At 43.6% G+C, this 13,212-nt stretch overlaps 1 pseudogene; it reads left to right on the top strand.

Moving 5' to 3' along the window:
* The first annotated feature begins 1,014 nt into the window (after positions 1 to 1,014).
* Positions 1,015 to 2,634, top strand: LOC100357625 (beta-enolase-like; annotated as a pseudogene).
* The last annotated feature ends 10,578 nt before the right edge of the window (positions 2,635 to 13,212 follow it).

The raw sequence follows: 13,212 nt of genomic DNA, 5'->3' as shown, positions 1-13,212 counted from the left end.
TGCTTCCACCCTTGGCACCGGGGTCACCCCGAGCCACACTGGAGAGCGGCTGTGTTCTTTGCACCCCTCCCCCGCCCCAGCAATCGTGTGTCCCGGGGTTCACTCCCAGCCTCAGGGCCCCCAGAAACCCTCCAGCCCGCCTTCCTCCACAGCCACGTGTAGGGATCACGGACGGGCTCCCACGGGGCACAGGGGCACCTGGCGGCCCTCGCCACCCCTCCCCACACACCCTGACCTCTGTTCTGCCATCCCCACCTCCGGGTTGGAAAAATCCCGGAGGCGGAGCAACCAGAGATAAGAAGGGAGGATTGGCACAGTGCTGGCGGGGCGGGGAGCAGCGCTGGGGTTCTGTTGCCAGTGAGAGTCACCCAGAGGGGCTAGAGGGGCCATGCAGCACCTGCAGGATTGGCCTCAGGGTCCTGGGCGGCTGCAGCAGAGCCTGTGCGGGCCGTCCCCGCCCTCCCTTCAGACCAGGCTATGCGGATTTCCCTAGTACAGAGACCCTGCAGCCTTCAGTGCTGGGAGCTGACTTCCCCAGAGTCCCCCGTGGTCAGACGTTCACAAAGGGCCACCACTTCCTCCTGTCCACCCATTTCCTCAACCTGAGTCAGCACCATTCATTGATGCGTGGCTGGCACAGAAGCCACTACAGTCAGACCATGGCCTCCCTGGGCTACAGGTGCTGTGCCTGTGCTACCTATCAGTGGGTACCACCCCAGCTCTGAGGGCCCCTCTAATTCATCCTTGGTCTGCACCCTCACACCCTCGCATGCTGGGAGAGGGTAAGATGGAATGGCACTGCGAGTGGATGTTTTGAGGCTCCTGAGAGCCACAGCCAGAGAATCTTAGCCCTGGCAATCCTGGACTCCAAGGGGCAGCCCCACTGTGGAGGTGCACCTGCAAGCAGCCAAGGGCTGAGTTGGAACATCTGTGCCCAGCGGAACTTCCACAGGTGTCTGTGAAACACTAGAACAAAGAGGAGACAAATCCTGCTCCTGAAGGCTGTGGAACACATGAACAAGACTGTAGGCCCCTATTGTTGTGGATCAAGGAAAAGTCCACAAGCTTATGATTGAGCTGGATGGGATGAAGAAGAAGTCCAAGTTTGGTGCCAATGCCATCCTGGATGTGTCCTGGGCCATGTGTAAGGTTGGAGCAGCTGAGAAGGGGATCCCACTCTACCCACACATCACAGATCTCACTGGGAGCACAGGCCTCCTACTCCCAGTGCCTGCCTTCAGTATGATCAGTGGGGGCTCCCATGCTGGAAACAAGCTGGCCGAGCAGGAGTTCATGATTCTGCCCATAGGAGCCAGCTCCTTCGTGGCAACCATGTGCATTGGTGCCGAGGTCTACCACCACTCCAAGGGGGTCATCAAGGTCAAGTATGGGAAGGATGCCACCAAGGCGGGTGATGAGGGCAGCTTTGCACCCAATGTCCTGGAGACCAGTGAGACCAGGAAACCAGTGAGGCCTTGGAGCTGCTGAAGACGTCCATCCAGATGACTGACCAGCCAGGTAGGGTGATGATTGGCATGGATGCTGTGGCCTCTGAGTTCTATCACAATAGCAGGTACCATCTTGACTACATATCACCAGATGATCCTGCATAGCCCATCACTGGGCAGCAGCTCTGGGAGCTATTCAAGAGCTTCATCAATAACTATCCTGTTGGGTCTTGAGCTGTGGTTATAGCAGGTAAAGCCACTGCCTGCAGCACCAGCATCCAGTATGGCCCAGTTGGAATCCTGATGCTCCACTTCTAATCCAGCTTCCTACTTATGTGCCTGGGAAAGCAGTGGAGGATGGCCCAAGTGCTTGGACCCCTGCACCCACAATGGGAGGTGCAGAAGAAGCTCCTGACTCCTGGCTTCAGATTGGCCCAGATCTGGCCATTGTGGCCATTTGGTGAGTGAATCAGCAGATGGTTCTCTCTAACTCTCTCAACTCTCTCTCTCTCTAATGCTGCCTTTCAAATAAATCTTTTTTTTAATAAAAGAACTATCCTGTGGTCTCCATCGATGACCCCTTTAACCAGAATGACTGGCCACTTAGCCCTCATTCCTTTTGGAGGTTGACATCCAGATTGTGGAGGATGACCTCACGTTCACAACCCCAGGAGGACTGCCCAGGCTGCAGAGAAGAAGGCCTGCAGCAGAACTGCTGCTGAAGGGCAGCTAGACTGGTCCAGTAACTGACCAACCCAGGCCTGTAAACTGGCTCAGTTTAATGGCTGGAGGGTGACTCTGAGCCACACTCTGGGAAGACGCAGCACACATTCATAGCCGACCTCATGGTGGGGCTCTCACAGGACACATCAAGACTGGTGATCCCTGCTGCTTGGAGCATCTGGCCAAACACAAAAAACTCGTGAGGATTGAGGAGACTCTTGGGGACAAGGTTGTCTTTGCTGGACAAAAGTTCCATTACCTTGGGGCCAGTGCTGTGGCATAGCAGGTAAAACTGCCACCTGCAGTGCCAGCATCCCGTATGGGCACCAGTTTGAGTCCCGTCTGCTCCACTTCCGATCCAGCTCTCTGCTCTCTGCTATGGCCTGGGAAAGCAGTAGAAGAAGGCCCAAGTCCTTGGGCCCCTGCACCCATGTGGGAAGACCTGGAGGAAGCTCCTGGCTCCTGGCTTCAGATCAGTGCAGCTCCGGCCTTTGTGGCCAATTGTGGAGTGAACTAGCAGATAGAAGACCTCTCTTTCTCTCTCCCTCTGCCTCTCCTTCTCTGTGTAACTCTGATTTTCAAATAAATAATTCTTTTTTTAAAAAAAAAAGTTCCAGTTCCTGAAGGTCATGTGAGAAACAGGGGACCCTGGGACTCCCCTGGACACACCCTGGCCCTTGAGTCCATTTCCCTGAAATAAGCACTGGTGCTAAACAAACAAAATAAATAAATAAATACTGTTATCAAAATTTGCTTTCTGTATTCCTTTCCATGCTGAAAAACTTCAAAATTAAATGCCAGGATACAAGAAATTGTTTAGAATTAAAGAGTTATATTAGTATAAGTTTGATAAATGAGAATACAGTACATGCACTCAATACATAGGGAGGGGCCAGCACAGTGCCATAGCAGGTAAAGCTGCCGCCTGCAGTGCCGGCATCCCATATGGGTGCTGGTTCAAGTCTCAGCTGCTCCACTTCCAATCCAGTTCTCTGCTATGGCCTGGGAAAGCAGCAGAAAATAGCCCAGGTGCTTGGAACCCTGCACCCACACAGGAGACCTGGAAGAAGCTCTTGGCTTCAGATCAGCGCAGCTCTGGCCGTTGCGGTCTTCTGGGGAGTGAACGACTGGATTGGAAGACTTCTCCCTCTGTAACTCTGCCTTTCAAACAAATAAATCTTTAAAAAAATACATAGGGAAAAATACATTTTCAGAATAATGATTCCCAAGTAGGAGAATACTTGTGAAAAAGGTTTCATTTTTTCAAACAAGGAAACATCATGACATAATTACAAAAGGACCATGACTTATTTTTAGAAGATCAGTAGCAAAGGAAACTGAAAGATATCAATGGATTTTCCAAAATTCTGAAATGAATCTTGAAATAGAATTAAAATTATGATAGCTCAATGCTCTTTCACTGACTTTAAGGAGACAATCTATGAATCATATGACAAACTTTCCCAATGGAAATATGCAGAGAAAATATCTGCAGATTCAAAATTATTGCACTGGGAGTTATAACTATTGATTATAAAGGGAATTTTATCAAAGTACAGAATTTAAAGGGAGGGCACATGTCTAAGGTCCAACACAGAAGAGAGGTGGGGAGCTATAGGAAGTTCAGCAGGCTTAAGGTCTATAGTGGCCTTATGCAATGAGAATGTTTATAAGGGGGAAAGGAGACTGCAAAAGTCACTTTAAATATGTTTATAAGCAAAAATCTTTATCCTATATCATGTGAAAAGGAGAAATGTAAAAATTGGCAAGTTTTCAGGAAACCTGATCTTGAGTTAAGGGTGACTAGTGATTTTTTTCCCTGATGAGAATGAGTCACCAAGGAAATTCTGAAAAACTCTTCGAAAAATTTTATTCATTTATTTGAAAGGCAGAGTTAGAGGGGAGCGAGGGAAGAGGGGAGTGAGGGAAGAGGGGAGGAAAAGGGAGGGGGAGATAAAGAGTGAGAGAGTGAGAGTGAGAGAGGGAGAGAGAGTGAGAGAGAGTGAGAGAGAGAGAGAAAGAGAGAGTGAGAGAGAGAGAGAGAGAGAGTGAGAGAGTGAGAGAGAGAGAGAGAGAGAGAACCTCCCCAAATAGCTACAACAGCTGGGGCTGGGCCAGGCCAAAGCCAGGAGCTAGGAGCTTCTTCGGGGTCTCCCATCTTCCACTGCTTTCCCAGGAAAACTAACAGAAAGCTGGATGGGAAGTGGAGCAGCCTGGATTCAAACTGGGGACCATGTGGGAAGCTGGCACTGCATGTGGTGACTTAACCTTCTATGTCACAGTGCCAGCTCCTTGAAAAATTCTTTTTTTTTTCTGACAGGCAGAGTGGACAGTGAGAGAGAGAGAGACAGAGAGAAAGGTCTTCCTTTTTTCCATTGGTTCACCCCCCAATGGCCACTATGGCCAGAGCACTGCAGCCAGCGCACCGTGTTAATCCGAAGCCAGGAGTCAGGTACTTCTCCTGGTCTCCCATGCAGGTTCAGGGCCCAAGCACTTGGGCCATCCTCCAATGCACTCCCAGGCTCAGCAGGGAGCTGTACTGGAAGAGTGGCAACTGGGACAGAATCCGGTGTCCCAACCGGGACTAGAACTTGGGGTGCTGGAGCCGCAGGTGGAGGATTAGCCTATTGAGCCACAGCGCCAGCCCGAAAAACTCTTAATGCCCACTTGCTAACACTGGTCCTTTACTGGGATAAGTAAAATTAAATAACACTTATAGGTCATTTTCTACGAAAATATGTGAGAAAGTTAATATATTTCTTGGTATATTTGAAATGTCACAAACACACTGGGAAGTCTAATGAAATTTAAAGTTACATTTTCTTGATATTAATATGAAGATATTATATCAGTATATATTCTAACAATACCAAATATTCAGTGATCTACAGCAAGAAATACATAATTAGGTTATGTGTTTGTGAGGTGTAGTTCACTTGGGCTAGACTCAACCAGTCTCACTGGGGCTCACTTATATATCTGGAATTCATCTGGATGGCAGCTAACCTAGGGTGGCCTCAGCTTTCTTGACTAGGGAACCTTAGCTCTACATCTGGCTCCATATGAACAGACTCCAAAGAAGAACACAGTCATGATTTGTAGACTCTAGAAGGCTTGCTCAGGCATACGGTTATGGCCATGATAAAAGGTCAAGAGCATGGGTGGAGATGTACAAATGATTTTCCAAATCTCTTCTTCTGTCTTACCTGCACACATCTCACTGTACAAACCAGGAAATGTGGCTGGTATCTAGAGAGGAGTGGGAAGCCACAAGAATGCTATGTGGCCACAGATGTGAATAAAGGAAAGCTGAAGAACTGGAGCCATTGCACACATTCAATACGCTGCACATCTAAATTTTCTTATGAGTGACTAATATGTTCCATTAAGCAAGTCAACAAAATGTATTTCTAGGGTGGAGCCAAGATGGCAGAATAGTGAGGGCACGCACTGATAGTCCAGGAAAATTTAGTTTAATAAAAGTGGAACAAAAGACAACAATTTGTTGCCTACAAGAAACACATCTCTCTAACAAAGATGCAAGCAGACTGAAAGTGAAAGGTTGGAAAAAATATTCCATGCCAACAGAAACAAAAAAAGCAGGTGTAGCCATATTAATATCAGACAAAATAAACTTTAATACAAAAACTGTTAAGAGAGACAAAGAGGGGCACTATCTAATGATTAAGGGTTCAATTCAACAGGAAGATGTAACTATTATAAATGTATATGCACCTAATTACAGGGCACCAGTCTATTTAAAGGATAGGTTAAGGGACTTAGACTTAGATTCCAATACAATAGTACTGGGGGACTTCAATACTCCACTCTCAGAAATAGATCATCTGGACAGAAGATCAACAAGGAAAGAGCAGATTTAATCGACACTATTGCCCAAATGGATCTAACAGATATCTACAGAACTTTCAATCCTACATCTAAAGACTTTACATTCTTCGCAGCAGTGCATGGAACCTTCTCTAGGATTGATCACATACTAGGCCATAAAGCAAGTCTCAGCAAATTTAAAAGAATTAGAATCATACCATGCAGCTCCTCAGACCACAGCGGAATGAAGCTGGAAATTAGCAACTCAGGAAACCCTAGAAAGTATGCAAACACATGGAGACTGAACAACATGCTCCTGAATGAACACTGGGTCATTCAAGAAATCAAAAGAGAAATCAAAAACTTGCTGGTAGTAAATGAAGATAACAACACAACATATCAAAACTTATGGGATACGGCAAAAGCAGTATTGAGAGGCAAGTTTATAGTAATAGCTGCCTATATCAAGAAATTGGAAAGGTACCAAATAGATGAGCTTTCAGCGCATCTCGAGGACCTAGAAAAACTGCAGCAAACCAGACCCAAATCTAGTAGGAGAAGAGAAATAATTAAAATCAGAGAAGAAATCAACAGGATTGAATCCAAAAAAAAATTACAAAAAATCAGCCAAGGGAAGAGCTAGTTTTTTTGAAAAAATAAACAAAATTGACACCCCATTGGCCCAACTAACTAAAAAAAGAAAAGACCCAAATCAATAAAATCAGAGATGAAAAAAGGAAACGTAACAACAGACACCACAGAAATAAAAAGAATCATCAGAAATTACTACAAGGACTTGTATGCCAGCAAACAGGAAAATCTATCAGAAATGGATAGATTCCTGGACACATGCAATCTACCTAAATTGAACCATGAAGACATAGAAAACCTAAATAGACCCATAACTGAAACAGAAATTGAAACGGTAATAAAGGCCCTCCCAACAAAGAAAAGCCCAGGACCAGATGGATTCACTGCTGAATTCTACCAGACATTTAAGGAAGAACTAATTCCATTTCTTCTCAAACTATTCAGAACAATCGAAAAAGATGGAATCCTCCCAAATTCTTTCTATGAAGCCAGCATCACCTTAATCCCTAAGCCAGAGAAAGATGCAGCACTGAAAGAAAATTATAGACCAATATCCCTGATGAACATAGATGCAAAAATCCTCAATAAAATTCTCGCCAATAGAATACAACAACACATCAGGAAAATCATCCACCCAGACCAAGTGGGATTTATCCCTGGTATGCAGGGATGGTTCAACATTCGCAAATCAATCAATGTGAGTCACCACATTAACAGACTGCAGAAGAAAGACCATATGATTATCTCAATAGACGCAGAGAAAGCATTCGATAAAATTCAACACCCTTTCATGATGAAAACTCTAAGCAAATTGATATAGAAGGAACATTCCTCAATATAATGAAAGCAATTTATGAAAAACCCATGGCCAGCATCCTATTGAATGGGGAAAAGTTGGAAGCATTTCCACTGAGATCTGGCACCAGACAGAGATGCCCACTCTCACCACTGCTATTTAACATAGTTCTGGAAGTTTTAGCCAGAGCCATCAGACAAGAAAAAGAAATTAAAGAATACAAATTGAGAAGGAAGAAATCAAACTATCCCTCTTTGCAGCCGATATGATTCTTTACTTATAGGGTCCAAAGAACTCTACTAAGAGACTATTGGAACTCATAGAGGAGTTTGGCAAAGTGGCAGGATACAAAATCAATGCACAAAAAATCAACAGCCTTTGTATACACAAGCAATGCCACGGCTGAGAAAGAACTGCTAAGATCAATCCCATTCACAATAGCCACAAAAACAATCAAATACCTTGGAATAAACTTAACCAAGGACGTTAAAGATCTCTACGATGAGAATTACAAAATCTTAAGGAAAGAAATAGAAGAGGATACCAAAAAATGGAAAAATCTTCCATGCTCATGGATTGGAAGAATCAACATCATCAAAATGTCCATCCTCCCAAAAGCAATTTGTAGATTCAATGCAATTCCAATCAGGATACCAAAGACATTCTTCTCAGATCTAGAAAAAAATGATGCTGAAATTCATATGGAGGCACAAGAGACCTCGAATAGCTAAAGCAATCTTGTACAACAAAAACAAAGCCGGAGGCATCACAATACCAGATTTCAGGACATACTACAGGGCAGTTGTAATCAAAACAGCATGGTACTGGTACAGAAACAGATGGATAGACCAATGGAACAGAATTGAAACAACAGAAATCAACCCAAACATCTACAGCCAACTTATATTTGATCAAGGATCTAAAACCAATTCCTGGAGCAAGGACAGTCTATTCAATAAATGGTGCTGGGAAAACTGGATTTCCACATGCAGAAGCATGAAGCAAGACCCCTACCTTATACCTTACACAAAAATCCACTCAACATGGATTAAAGACCTAAATCTACGACCTGACACCATCAAGTTATTAGAGAACATTGGAGAAACCCTTCAAGATATTGGCACAGGCAGAGTTTCTGGAAAAGACCCGGGAGGCATAGGCAGCCAAAGCCAAAATCAACTATTGGGATTGCATCAAATTGAGAAGTTTCTGTACTGCAAAAGAAACCGGAAAGTGAAGAGACAACCGACAGAATGGGAAAAAATATTTTCAAACTATGCAACAGATAAAGGGTTAATAACCGGAATCTACAAAGAGATCGAGAAACTCCACAACAACAAAACAAACAACCCACTTAAGAGATGGGCCAAGGACCTCAATAGACATTTTTCAAAAGAGGAAATCCAAATGGCCAACAGACACATGAAAAAATGTTCAAGATCACTAGCAATCAGGGAAATGCAAATCAAAACCACAATGAGGTTTCACCTCACCCCGGTTAGAATGGCTCACATACAGAAATCTACCAACAACAGATGCTGGCGAGGATGTGGGGAAAAAGGGACACTAACCCACTGTTGGTGGGAATGCAAACTGGTCAAGCCACTATGGAAGTCAGTCTGGAGATTCCTCAGAAACCTGAAGATAACCCTACCATTCGACCCAGCCATCCCACTCCTTGGAATTTACCCAAAGGAATTTAAATTGGCAAACAAAAAAGCGGTCTGCAGCCTAATATTTATTGCAGCACAATTCACAATAGCCAAGACCTGGAACCAACCTAAATGCCCATCAACGGTAGACTGGATAAAGAAATTATGGGATATGTACTCTTTAGAATACTATACTGCAGTAAAAAACAATGAAATCCAGTCATTTGCAACAAAATGGAGGGATCTGGAACACATGCTGAGTGAAATAAACCAGTCCCAAAGGGACAAATATTGTATGTTCTCTCTGAACAGTGACAATTGACTGAGCACCAAAAAGGAAACCTGTTGAAGTGAAATGGGCACTATGAGAAATGGTGACTTGAACAGCATAGCCCTGACTGTTAATGAACAACTTAATACATTATCCCTCTTAGTATTTTTTTTGTCTGTTCTACTTAATACTACTGGTTTAATTCTATAATTAATACACAGTTATTCTTAAGTGTTAAAATTTAACTGAAATGTATGTGATCCCTGTTAAATATAAGAGTGGGAATAAGAGAGGGAAGAGATGTACAATTTGGGACATGCTCAAGCTGACTTGCCCCAAATGGTGGAGTTAGAAACATACCAGGGGATTCCAATTCAATCCCATCAAGGTGGCATGTACCAATGCCATCTCACTAGTCCAAGTGATCAAATTCAGTTCACAACTGATCATAATGAAAGGACTAAGAGTCAAAGGGATCACATAAACAATTCTAGTGCCTACTAATACTAACCGATAGAATAAATAAAGGGGAGAGCAATCCAACATGGGAAGCGAGATACACAGCAGACTCATAGAATGGCAGATGTCCTAAACAGCACTCTGGCCTCAGAATCAGCCCTAAAGGCATTCGGATCTGGCTGAAAGGCATGGAAAGCCAAGACACTCTGGCAAAAAAAAAAAAGGACCTAAATGAAAGATCTCTGTGAGTGAGATCCCAGTGGAAAGAACAGGTCTTCAAAGAAGGAGGTATCTTTCTCTGAAGGGAGGAGAGAACTTCCACTTTGACTATGACCTTGACTAAATAAGATAAGAGTCAGAGAACTCAAAAGGCTTTCATAGCCTTGGAAACTCATGACTGGAGCATAGGGAGATTACTGATGCCATAAATAGGAGTGTCAATTTGTAAAGTCAACAACAGGAGTCACTGTGCACTTACTCCTCATGTTGGATCTCTGTCCTTAATGTGCTGCACATTGAGATTTAATGCTATAATGAGTACTCAAACAGTATTTTTCACTTTGTGTTTCTATGTGGGTACAAACTGTTGAAATGTTTACTTAATGTATACTAAACTGATCTTCTGTATATATAGAAAATTGAAAAAGAATCTTGATATGAATTGAAGGGGAGAGAGAGCAGGAAAGGGGAGGGTTGCGTGTGGGAGGGAAGTCATCGGGGGGGAAGCCAATGTAGTCCATAAGCTGTACTTTGGAAATCTATATTCATTAAATAAAAGTTAAAAAAATGCAACCAGGATGTCCTGAGAAGACATGAAAGAATCTTAAATGCATATTGTTATGTGAAAGAAGCCAATGTGAAAGTGATACATGTCATTTCAACTAGAGACTATTCTATCATAGCTTAGAAAAAGCTGTGCCTAGTATCTGCACTTAAAACAAAAATCATTACAACTGGGTACCCTCGTTGTCTGCTAATCACTAAAAGGTAGAGAAGCATTTCAAGTTAGGAATAGGGAACTAGACCATTGTTCAGATACTTTACCAAAGAAGGAAGTTTCACTTCCACAGATCTAGGAAATCAATCACATATCAACTAACATATTGTGATAAAAATAAGGATTCTTTTCTGAAAAATTGTGGGAATGATATTTTTCTTTCTTTGCATTTTAAGTGTTATCCTACTCTAAAATTAACCCAACCATTAAAAGCTGTTTTAAAAAAAATGTATTTCTATTTTTTTGATAATTTTTCTTTTTGTAAAAAAATTGTTTTAAATATGACAAAGTAGTTGTAATCCAAAGCCATATCAAATAATGATTCCTATATTCAAATTTTGAGTAAATTCTTAGAAATAGATTTATATTCTCATATACAGAACTCCTAAACACCTCTTAAAATAACCAAGGTCCAAAATATGACAATATTGAGTGCTAGTGAAACTAGATTTATCAGGAAAACATCTCCTCAAGGTCATAGAAGTTAATTTCTCCCCCTCTTGAGGGTTTATTATGCTTAGTGACTTGTTTTCAAAGAATGGAGTAGTGAAAGAATGAGGAAATAAACATCCTATGGTGAAGAAGAACCTGACAACTACTACAATGGCCTGGGGATCATGGTTGACATCACAAATGATAAGTCATGTCAGTAGCATTTACCATTGATTTGATATGAGAAAAATAACACTTCAGGGGCTGATGCTGTGGCACAGAGAGTTAATGCCCTGGCCTGAAGTGCCAGCATCCCATATGGGCACCGGTTTGAGACCCAATTGCTCCACTCCTTTTTTTTTTTTTTTTGACAGGCAGAGTTAGAGAGAGAGAGACAGAGAGAAAGGTCTTCCTTCCATTGGTTCATACCCCCAAATGGCTGCTATGGCCAGTGCGTTGCACTGATCCAAAGCCAGGAGCCAGGTGCTTCCTCCTGGTCTCCCATGCGGGTGCAGGGCCCAAACACTTGGGCCATCCTTCACTGCCTTCCTGGGCCACAGCAGAGAGCTGGACTGGAAGAAGAGCAACCGGGACAGAATCCAGAGCCCGAACTGGGACTAGAACCCATGGTGTTGGTGCCACAGGCAGAGGATTAGTCTAGTGAGCCATGGCACCAGCCCCAACCACTCCACTTCTGATCCAGCTCTCTGCTATGGCCTGGGAAAGCAGAAGAAGATGGCCCAAGTTTTTGGGCCCCTGCTCTTGCATGGGAGACCTGGAAGAAGCTCCTGGCTCCTGGCTTTGGATTGGCACAGCTCTGGCTGTTGCGACCAATTGGAGAGTGAACCAGTGGATGGAAGACCCCCCCCCACCTCTCCTTTCTCTGTGTAACTCTTTCAAATAAATAAGTAAATCTTTAAAAAAAAAGACACTTGGAAGTGAAGCAGCTGGGATTTGAACTGGCACCTCTATGGGATGTGGGTGCACAGAGGCTTAGCCTGCACCACAGTACCAGGCTTTACCTGCTACACCAGCTGGTCCCTGCTCCACTTCTGATCCAGTGCCCTGCGAATGTGCCTGAGAAAGCCAGGGGAGGATGGCCCAACTTCTTGGGCCCCTGAACCCACATGGGAGACCTAGAAGATGCTCCTGGCTCCTGGCTTTGGCCTGGCCTAGCTCTAGCCAATGCAGACATTTGGGGAGTGTGTCAACATATGCAAGATCGCTCTCCTTCTCTCTGTCTCTCCCTCTCTCTCTCTCTAATTATAAATAAGTAAACAAATAATAAATAAATATTTTTAAAAGTTTCAATTGTTCTATCCCAACCTTAAATGGTATACTTATGTTACATGCAATATCATCCTTTTTAACTAACATTCTTATTTTTAAAATATTTGTTTATTCATTTACTTGAAAGACAGAATGACAGAGAGAAAGAAAGAGATCAGTTTTCCATTTGCTGATTCACTTCACAAATGGCCACAATGACTAGGGCTGGACCAAGCTGAAGCCAGGAGCCAGGAATTCCAACCTGGTCTCTCATGTGAGTACCAGGGCCCATGTCCTTGGGCCATTATCTATTGCTTTCGCAGGCACATTAACAGGGAGCTGGATCAGAAACAGAATAGCTGAGACTTGAAATGGCAGTCTGACTTGGGATTCTGGCATTGCAGGTAGCAGCTTAGCTCCCTGTCCACAATGACAGCTCTAATATTCTCACATGCCAATATTCCTACTCCAAAACCAATTAAAGTCTGCCTTGAAATTTGTGGGCATCACATCTGTTTTACTTTTTATTTTAATCACTGCACAGCACTTTATAAGATGACTTTATACTTTCCAAATTCATTTAATCCCTTTTATTTACCTGAAAAGCAGAGACCAACAGAGAGAAAGTTAGACAGAGAGATCTGCCATCTACTGGTCTACTTCCCTAATGCCAGCCAAACCTGAAGCAGGGTCAGGCCAAGCAAGAAACCAAGGTCAATCCAGGTCTCACTTGTGGGTAGCAGGGA

This window comes from Oryctolagus cuniculus, chromosome 17 (assembly GCF_051225735.1).
Source record: "Oryctolagus cuniculus isolate XC-2025 breed Fujian yellow rabbit chromosome 17, ASM5122573v1, whole genome shotgun sequence".
Lineage (NCBI taxonomy): Eukaryota > Metazoa > Chordata > Mammalia > Lagomorpha > Leporidae > Oryctolagus > Oryctolagus cuniculus.
This window is presented reverse-complemented; position numbering and strand designations above follow the sequence as displayed.